The sequence below is a fragment of the Wolffia australiana genome, chromosome 12 (genome assembly GCF_029677425.1).
Source record: "Wolffia australiana isolate 7733 chromosome 12, ASM2967742v1".
Classification (NCBI taxonomy): Eukaryota; Viridiplantae; Streptophyta; class Magnoliopsida; order Alismatales; family Araceae; genus Wolffia; species Wolffia australiana.
Window position 1 is genome coordinate 7,737,212 of NC_135846.1, and position 10,329 is coordinate 7,747,540.

Consider the following 10,329-nt stretch of genomic DNA (forward strand, 5'->3'; position numbering starts at 1 on the left):
ATGCTATTTATACCCGCGAGGAGAGAGAATGTGGAGCGTTGACTGTTGACTGTGGACGGCCGACGGAGAGAGGCGGCGTCGACGGCGGACGGAGAGGGGCGGCGTGGACGGCGGACGGAGAGGGGCGGCGTCGACGGCGGCGGAAGAGGGGGGGCGTCGACGGCGGGCAGAGAGGGGCGGCGTCGGCGGCGGAGGAAGAGGGGCTGCGTCGGCGGCCGGAGACGGGGCCGAGACGCCGCGGTGGCGGCCTGAGACGCGCGCCGCGCGGCGGCGCCGGCGGCGGGGGACGGAGTGGGCCGGCGGCGGGAGACGGAGACGGCGGCATCATGGGCGGACGGAATCCCGCGTCCTCGGCGGTCACCCGGTGACGTGGATGCCACCGTGGAGTCCACCTGGACACCACGGAGGCATCCAGGTCACCCTTTGACTGGTGGTGGAAAAAAAAACCAAGCAGCGCCAAGTGGCTTCCTCTCATTGGTGCATGCTATTTTTTTTACAAAACCGAAAGTTTATGCTACTTCCTTTACAAAAGTAAAAGTTCATGACATGTCGTAGTATTTACCCTAAACAAAAAAGGACAAGACAATAACTCTAATTTGACTTTTCCAAACTAGTGGGGCCCGCTCGCAATGCTGGTGGAGAGAGAAGAGACAGAAAGCAGGGTCGTACTCATTCTGGGAGATAATTGAAAATTTCCATCTTTAGCCACTCAGATGACCCGTACAGATCTGAAGCTTGTAGACAGATGATGAAGAAGGAAAAAAACGAAGGTTCTTTCGTTTGGATTACATGCCGAGGGTAGCATAGAAGACAGGGGGCAGAGCAGACCTCACTTGGTCCCTATGCGACAATTTTGCCCATTCATTCTTTGCATCGAAGCTTCTTGCCTCCGCCGCCGCCAACAAAATTCTGTAATTCAGATCCCCCAAGAAAATTATCTGTCTGCTACATTAAGAAGAATAAGTTGAAATGAAGTAGAGTATAATTAAGTAGAGTATAAGAATTTATAAGTACAATAGCAATCAATTTAAGTTTGGTAGCAGGCAAGGATGAAAGGGCGCCTAAAAAACATCCCATTGACGTATGTGCAACACCAACAATGCAGACATCTGTGCATAAACAATCATTTTAGAACAATATTTTACAGGTGAGAATAATCAACCCATGAAGTAGATCAAGAGATAGTTTAATATTTGAGAACTAAATAAATCATTGACTATTGTACAGATGGCGTGATTAATCGACCCATGAATTAGATCAAGAGATAGTTTAATCTACTTGAAAACTAAATAAATTCATAATTGGACAGATGGTGTGCCTAATCTACCCATGAATTAGATTGAGAGATTGTTTAATCTATTTGAAAATCCAAATAAATTAACGATTATTGGACATATAGTGTGACCAATCGACCCAAGAATTAGATCGGAGACTGTGAGAGAGATAGTTTACTTGATTTGGAAAACAACGTGTAAAAAAAATCATAATTGATCGGATACTGCGTGAGGAAAAAAAACAATCTTGATTGCAGATATGGATAATAATGATGAAAGCAGAATTTATTTCCATATACAAACAACAAAAAAAAATCTAGAACATCGTTCTAAAACAAATCATTAATACACGAATCAACAATGCAGACATCCGTCCCTAGAACCCTCAGAAATCAAAAAACTGAAGGTGCATTGCTCGTTTGGATATGGAAACCCAGGATATTGATTGAAAATCTAGGTCTGAAGGTATTCATCAAACAGTAGGCATGAGAAAATATGGTTTTCGATAGTGGTACAGAGAGAGAGAGATAGAAATTGAAAGAGAGAGAGATAGAGAGAGAGAGAGAGTGAAAGACAGTAAGAGAGCATTACTGCCCTCCGCTTCTGTAACCGTTTTCTGTAAAAGAGCATTTCTGATGGGAAACCCATGAATGAAAACAATAGCCTTCTCTTTCACCAGTGAAGGAAGGTACAGCCAATCAGAGGCCAGGATGAACATCATACGTCTGTTTTCTTCAATCAAATTGGTAAATATGCTCAAATTTGTAAATGAAATTGGTAAAAGTACAAAGAACTGTTAAGAAAAGATGATTATAGGTTGGCTAGAATCCCTGCTTCGATCCTCGTTGACGGATGACGATGATAGAATTATCCCATTTAAAGTACAAAGAACTGTCAAAAAAACCAACCTTTGATAGAACTTCAAACTTTTTGAGCTTCCATCGTATTCCTTGGAGCAAACAAATATATTGCGCCAAAAACGAAGCCCGATTACATATCGATACAAAAAGATTTTGATCAAAAATCTGCGATGAAATCGGACTTGATAAAATCTGAAAAAAAAACGGATTTGATCAGACGAAACACGGATTGGAGATCAACGATTTTTAAATCAAAAAAACGAACCTTTGATGGAAATTCAAACTTTTTGGTCTTCCAGCGTATTCCTTCAAGCAAAAAAATATATTGCGGCAAAAACGAAGCGCGATTACAGATTGATACGAAAAGATTCTGATTGAAAATATGCAATGAAATCGGACTTGATAAAATCTGAAAAAAAAAATGGTTCTCTATAGCCAAGCTACGAAGATTTTGTTACATGACGAAAAGATTTTGTTACATCACGCCGCGATTACAGGTTGATACGAAAAGAGGATTCTGATCGAAAATCTGCGATGAAATCGGACTTGATAAAATCTGAAAAAAATGGATCTTTGTACTTTTACCAATTTCTAGCCGTCAGCGAGGATCGAAGCAGGGATTCTTTTGTTACAGATTCTGATGAAGAAAAAAAAACAGATCTTTTGTCACAGATTCTGATCGAAAAGATTTTGTTACATCACGCCGCTATTACAGATCGATTTGAAAAGAGGATTATGATCGAAAATCTGCGATGAAATCGGACTTGGTAAAATCTGAAAAAAATAGATTTGATCAGACGAAACGCGGATTGGAGATCAACGATTTTTAGATCAGAAAAATCAACCTTTGATGGAAATTCGAACTTTTTGGGCTTCCAGCGTATTCCTTCGAGCAAAAAATTATATTGCGTTAAAAATGAAGAAAGACACAACTACTACTTCAAGTCGATAAAATTACTGGCCCAGTTTGTACAAAATTCCACTACGCGAGAGAAGAAATAAGTAAACAACGATTAAAAATAGTGTAAACAACATAAAGAATAAACTTGAAACATAGTGAGGTAAACGGGATTACCAATTAGAAATTTCTCTTGGACGATCGCGCCGTCATTTTCCGTGTTCTCCTCGATTTTTTTTCTCCAACATCGATCTTTCCTTTTGGTTTCTTCTCTCTATATATATGAAAAGATTCTGATCGATGGATGATGATGAAACGCGAATAAACACAGAGCAACCGTTTACTTTCTCAACCATTTTTCGACGCTCAGTATATATCAGAGTTTTTCTCGAAACAACTGTCGACGTTCCTAACCGTTTTTCAACTCTCTCTCTCTCTCTCTCTCTCTCTCTCTCTCTCTCTCTCTCTCTCTCTCTTCTCCCTCACTCCTTTTCAGCCAATCAGAGGCCATAAGGGTACACCAATTCCTATTATAGTAGTATAGATGACCATCTCCCTCTCCAGTGAGGCATACCCCCCTTTATATAGGTGGATGCCTTAAGGGGTCATTAGGAGAAAGGTCCAAGTGAGAGACCTTCCCGTACCATCCTAAACTTTTTAAAGAGATTTATACCGATCATCGTTGATACAAAGTCTTCCTTTGCCATCGTAAACTCTTTTGACGAGATTTCTACCGATTATTACTGAAAGAAACTCTTCCTTTACCATCGTGAGCGTTTTTGAAGAGATTTCTACGGATTATCGTTGATACAAAGTCTTCCTTTGCCATCGTAAACTTTTTTAACGAGATTTCTATCGATTATTACTGATAGAAACTCTTTCTTTACCATCGTAAACGTTTCTTAAAGGATTTATACCGATCATCGTTGATACAAAGTCTTCCTTTGCCATCGTAAACCCTTTTAAAGAGATTTCTACCGATAATTACTGATAGAAACTCTTCCTTTACCATCGTGAACGTCTTTTAAGAGATTTCTACGGATTATCGTTGCTACAAAATCTTCCTTCGCCATCGTAAACTTTTTTAAAGAGATTTCTATCGATTATTACTGATAGAAACTCTTCCTTTACCATTGTAATGTTTTTCAAGATATTTCTACCGATTATTACTGATAGAAACTCCTCCTTTACTATCGTAAACGTTTTTAAAGAGACTTCTACCGATCATCGTTGATAGAAACTCTTCCCTTACCATCGTAAACCTTTTTTAAGAGATTTCCACCAATTATCGTTGGTAGAAACTCGTCCTTTACCAATCATCGTAATCGTTTTCTAAGAGATTTCCACTGAATATCATCGTTGACGGGGCGACTTTCGCTGTCTTCTCTAGGCAAGAACACGACGGTAAGAACTCGCTACACAGTCATGTCAAGGGAGATCCTGGCGAAGTACCCAGAGCTAGCGACGGAAGGCACGGCCACCATCCGGCAGCGCCTCACCATTGCCAAATGGGCTGTTCTGGACATGGCCGCAGATGCCAGCAAGCGCTGCATCGACAACTGGGGCGGGCCATTATCGCACATAACTCACCTAATCTTCGTCTCCTCCAGCGAACTCCGCCTCCCGGGCGGCGATCTTCTCCTCGCCTCTCTCCTGGGTCTGAACGCCGACGTCGGCCGTGTAATGCTCTACATCCTCGGCTGCTACGGCGGTGCGTCAGCGCTCCGCGTAGCCAAGGACTTAGCCGAAAATAACCCCGGCAGCCGAGTACTTGTAGTCACGTCTGAGACGACCGTTTTGGGCTTCCGGCCGCCAAGCGCGGCCAGGCCTTACGATCTCGTCGGCGCGGCGCTGTTCGGGGACGGCGCCGCGGCTGCCATTGTGGGTGCGGTCCCGCTGGCCTTTGAGCCTCCGCCGATACTGGAGCTTCACGAGGCGAGGCAGAGGTTCATACCGGGGACGGAGGGAGTTATGGAGGGAAGGTTGACGGAGGAGGGGATAAGCTTCACTGTGGGCAGGGATTTGCCGGAGAGGATTGAGGCCCATATTGAGGAGTTTTGCAGGGGGTTGATCAAGGACAAGGAAGAGTAGTTTGAGAAGGTGTTCTGGCTGGTGCATCCTGGTGGCCCTGCGATACTCAACAAGGTGAAGAAGAAGTTTCTTTATCAATTTTTTTTGAAGTTTTGTTTTAGAAGTTCTAACTTTGATTTTTATATTTCTTTTGTTATCAAATTTTTTTATGAGAAATTGATTTACAATTTTCTATTCTCAAAATATTATTTAAAGAAATTTAATTTCAAAATTTTTACTCTCAAAATTTTATTTCTAAGAAATTGATCTGAAAATTTCTACTCTCAAAAATTTTATTCATAAGAAATTGATTTGAAATTTTCTACTCTAAATTTTTTACTTATAAGAAATTGATTTGAAAATTTCTAATTCTCAAGATTTTATTTATAAGAAATTGATTTCAAAATTTCTAATACTAAATTTTTTTAATAAAAATGATTTGGAAATTAACTTTTTTGATTTTCAAAACTTTTATTTTTAATTTTTTACTGTAAAAAATGATTAATAAAATTTATTTTAAAAATAATCTTATTTTTAAATTTGAATTTTTTTAGGTGGAGAAGAAGCTTGGGTTGTCTGCTGGGAAGGTGGAGAGTAGCCGTAAGGCACTTGTGGACTATGGGAATGTGAGCAGTAATACTATTTTCTATGTTATGGATAATATGGGCAAGGCGCCACCGGAAGAGGAGCGGGGGCTCGCGCTTGCTTTTGGCCCTGGAATAACTTTTGAGGGGATCCTAGTTCGCAGTCTCCTCCTGCCGAGTTAGAGTTCTCTCTCTCTATGTATAGTAGTATGTATCTCTCTCTTCATTTTAATGTTAAGGTTAAAATGGTCTCATGGGTCATGCGGCCAGACAGGAGGAAGAGATTGTATGTAACAAGAGAAACCCAGTCCCCATGGCATGTGCTAAAAAAATTGAAGGCCAATGTGTTTCATGACTAAGTTAATGTTTTGATGAATTTTCCAAATGCCTAACTGCTTAGGCATTCAGGGTCATGGTCAACCACCTGGTCAATTTTTGGTAAAGGTTTTTTAATATGGGTGAATTCAGGGTCAACCACAAGTGATAATCATGATTTATGAATCCATCCATGAATTTTAAATGATGTCAGTGAATACATATTGGATGATTATGGATTGAATTGGTATAACTACATCAAATTCTTTCATACAACAAATCTTTGAATTTGTGAAATGAAAAAAATATCATTTTTGTAGACCAACTACGATACTTATTTGGAGTCATGTGGTATGTCTTAGATGAATTTCGAATTTCTGTGAATTCAAGGACTTATAAAAGTTTTTGTGAAGATTGATGGAGTTGAGTGAAAGATCATTGGGTCTGAAGGGATGCCAACGCATTCCATATGACGCCCCATAAGCTCAAAAACGGTGCCCAAAGCCTGGTCAATGGGACCCAAGATTTATGGAATTTGCCTTATTTTAAAACTTGTGCCGGTTCACCCAAGAGCGTGAAACATGGTACCTCTAGTTAATCTTTATCCTCAACCATTTGGGAGCCCAATAAATAAGATCCAGGGCACAACTAATGAAGGATATTTAGTTTGTATTTTTTTGGTGAAAGACTTGCCTTTGATCCTTGCCACAGCAGTGGATATCTTAAGAAAATACTGAGTCCAGAAGTGGGATCTTGTTTGAAAATTGTAATGGTTAGGCTATTACTGAAAGTTATTTAAGATATTATGGGATCTATGCATGATTCAGCCTAAGTCAAGCATCAAAGGGAGGTTTTTAGTTTTCCCCATCTTGAAATTCATTGTATTCATTATTATGTGTGGATTCTCTTAGGCTGACCAGTCTTCAACACATAGTACATCCAATAAGACTAAGTCCCTCGTATCTAAAAAATGGTCATTTATCATAAATTTAGTGCATGAATATACTAATGTCATCAGGAATAAATAAGAACACAAAATTTTTTCATAAATAGGCTTCTCAAAGGGTATCGTAAGTTCCCATTCAACCAATGACTAATAGTATAGAGGCTTGATCAAGAGGAAACTTGTGTTTCTTTTAATTCATCTCACATTTTACTCGGGAGTCTCAGTGAGATGGTAACAAATAATCATAATCTTGGAAGTTTTGTAGGCATTAGTATTTTATAGAAAGCTGAGAATCTTTATATGATGTACAGACAATAAATTTTGGTAGGCACTAGTAAAACATAATAGAGATGATCATGTATGTCTATCCATGAGTTCAGTTCATAGGCATTAAGTTGGTGTGTTATTTGGTCAATGAAACATTTAGTTTATTCTAATGATAATAGCAATTTCCTTGATAATAAATTCATCATAAAAGAGATGAAAGATTTATTCTAGTCATTTTAATTGTTAAGAACCACAGTATACTCACCTGAATATACCCATTTTTATGAAGGGAAGAGCATTATGTTCCATATCATACCAACAAACATTAACTAAAATAATTATTATTCGATGATGAGAAACAAATTTGGTCTTCCATTTGAAGACCCAGAGTTTTCAAACCATACGTTGTTAGTCAACACTAAATGAGAGAAAATTGATCTCTCTCTTGCCAAAGAGACTTTCATAGGGTATTCAAAAGTTAGTGATTTAATTTTTGTATTATTTTATTATCTCTCCTAAAAAATTTACATCTAATTTGTCTCCCCTCATCCATGTAGGAACACCACAAAATGGAACACTTGCAGAAGTATTTTTGAGTGATATAGTGCGCTGTTGAGCGTAAAAACAATATTCTAAGATCTGTCAGATTTTTATAAACTTCTGGTGTTGGAACAAGACCAAATAAAAAAAACTAAGAAGGGTTGAATTTTGTTTTTAAAATTTCTTATTGTTTTCTTATCTTTTACTATATTTTATTTATATATTCCTTGATTAACACTCACCACTCTTCATAATATAAACAATGTTTTTAATTTGGTTTGAGAACCAACCAACATGACTGCATAATCCCCACAAAAAAGTCATTAGAATTTTGAATGATATTTAGTCACAAACTATATATTGTCAAAGACTAATATTCGGTCAACTCCTCGAATTCCCATCTTAAAATACTCTCTGAGGTTTCTCAATAATAGGGACATCGTCAGCTCTTCTCCTTGAGTCTTTTCCACTCATACCTTAAACTACTCCTCCCTCCCTTAGGATCTTAAAGGTCCTTTAATATTTTACATATCCAATCCTCCTCCTACCTCCCTCCCTTAACCACAAAATTCAATGCAATAGTCCCCAGCTATGATTCACTTTTACTTTTCCCTCAAGATTTAACAAGACTCGCCAGGATGAGTCATTTCAATATGACGAATATTTGATGAAATGGTTTCTAAAATTCAAGTTCACATAAATAGATATTTTGATGTATCTTTCCGTTTTATTTCTGAATAATATCACAATTAATTCTCAGGTGTAGTACTATAGAACGCACCAACACGTATATTGTTTTCTAACTGAAATTTTCAGAAAAATTGATGTTTTGTAAAAAGATAATTGTAGGTTAAGAAAGAGAGATAGAATCAATTATTTAATGTAGAAAGGTTTGTTATTGTAGATAAAATTCAATAAATTAATTTCAACTTCAGTACTGCAGAAAAATAAACAAAAGAAATTCATATTTTTATGCAAACGAATTCTCATGAAATACATTTAAAATTTGATGATGCATAAAAATTAGTAAAATTGCTTCATAAATATCTAGTGACAATCTCTCAGAAAAGAGTTTCAACCTTGCTTCATAAATATTGCATAAAAATTAGTAAATGGCTCCAGAGTTTTAGTGGACAATTCACATAAAATGAATTTCATATTTCAGGATAATTATTTATAATTCTTAGGGTAGCCAGATAATTAGTTTGTTTCTATTATATAACTCTATACATTGACCATACTCTCTTTCTAAGCCTTAATATATCATATCAGGCCTCACACATCACTATATTAATGTTTAGAGATTTAACCTCAATATTATGCGTATTTAAATAGAAATCAAACTTCTCTACAAAAATTTCTTCATAAGACTAATTGTTGGGTTCCATGGTGTTGATCTAGATGAAACAAACTAGATTCCTGCAGTGCAAGACTAATAATGGAATTAAAATGGGAATTACAAAATGATTGTTTGGATTAGTTGTGCATAGATTTAATCCATGATTTGTTTCATCCTCGAGTGAGATGTATTCAGTTTCTCTAGAGAGCAGCTTCTCGACATATCCAAGATATCCCCATCATGTCAAATTTCCTCATTCACCTTGACGAGCCCGTTCACACTCCACTGTCATCATAAAGTTGTCTTGATGGCATGGGGAATGGGGATGAGTTAAGGAGAAGGGAGAAGAAGGGGAAGGGCCCTGAACACTTCTAGCCTTGGTGGATTTTGTTTGAGGCCTTCCCCTATATATACTTAGTGGGTATTTTTTATGAAAATCCCCAAACGTTAAGTATATCCTCTGACGTCCAAAAAATATATATGTAAGACCTTTTAGGACCATGTATCAGTCTAGTTAATGACTCCAATGGCATAATTTATTTTATTAACCTTCCAAAGTAATTAACTATACTATCATATAGACTAATTAATAACTGATCTATTTAACCCAATCAATAGGTTGAGTCTCTAATGTGTGGGGTTCCAAGCTACACCTTGTGCTCGAGAAGATACAAAGGAGTGTGTATCAAATTACTCATGGAACCTATTTGTCATTGGTTATTGTGCAAGTATATTCCCGTATACACTTGATGCTACTATGATGACTTCGGGTATGGTCAACTTTCAAACCCTAATCGGTCGTCAGAGATGGTATTGGTATTTTCAAAAAATATCAGATAACTCTTCTCCAATATTTTAATACCTTGATGAATGACTTCATTGCATCACCTTCCTTGAGCTGTCTTTTGTCTTTTTTTATACCAAGGGGAGATGATCCCACCTTGACCACTCATGTATCTTCGTGAACTTATTGATGCCTATTAGTAGGACTGTATAGATTTCATAATTAAAGTACAACCATCCATCCATAAGATGTCTTTGGTGTCTCACATCTAAGGACCACTCACAAAACCATGACTTGAATCAACCTAATTGATAGTTTGTTATTATACTATTCAAGGATTTGTACGTATTAATTAATCCCCCATGATTTATCATTATGTTTACGCACTACAAGCTACCCGATCGATACCCCAATTACAAACCAAAATATTATCATCACAGTAAACTAAGTAA

The 10,329-nt window shown here is 37.7% G+C and overlaps 1 long non-coding RNA gene and 1 pseudogene across 1 annotated transcript; one reads left to right on the plus strand and one right to left on the minus strand.

The window, feature by feature from the left end:
- Positions 1-682: 682 nt before the first annotated feature.
- Positions 683-3,406, minus strand: LOC144710349 (uncharacterized). The gene is made up of 2 exons (XR_013583266.1): positions 3,210-3,406; positions 683-909 (listed from the first exon to the last, which is right to left on the minus strand). It is a non-coding gene; the product is annotated as an uncharacterized LOC144710349 (long non-coding RNA).
- Positions 3,407-4,415: 1,009 nt separating this feature from the next.
- On the plus strand, positions 4,416-5,869 carry LOC144710067 (type III polyketide synthase A pseudogene; annotated as a pseudogene).
- The last annotated feature ends 4,460 nt before the right edge of the window (positions 5,870-10,329 follow it).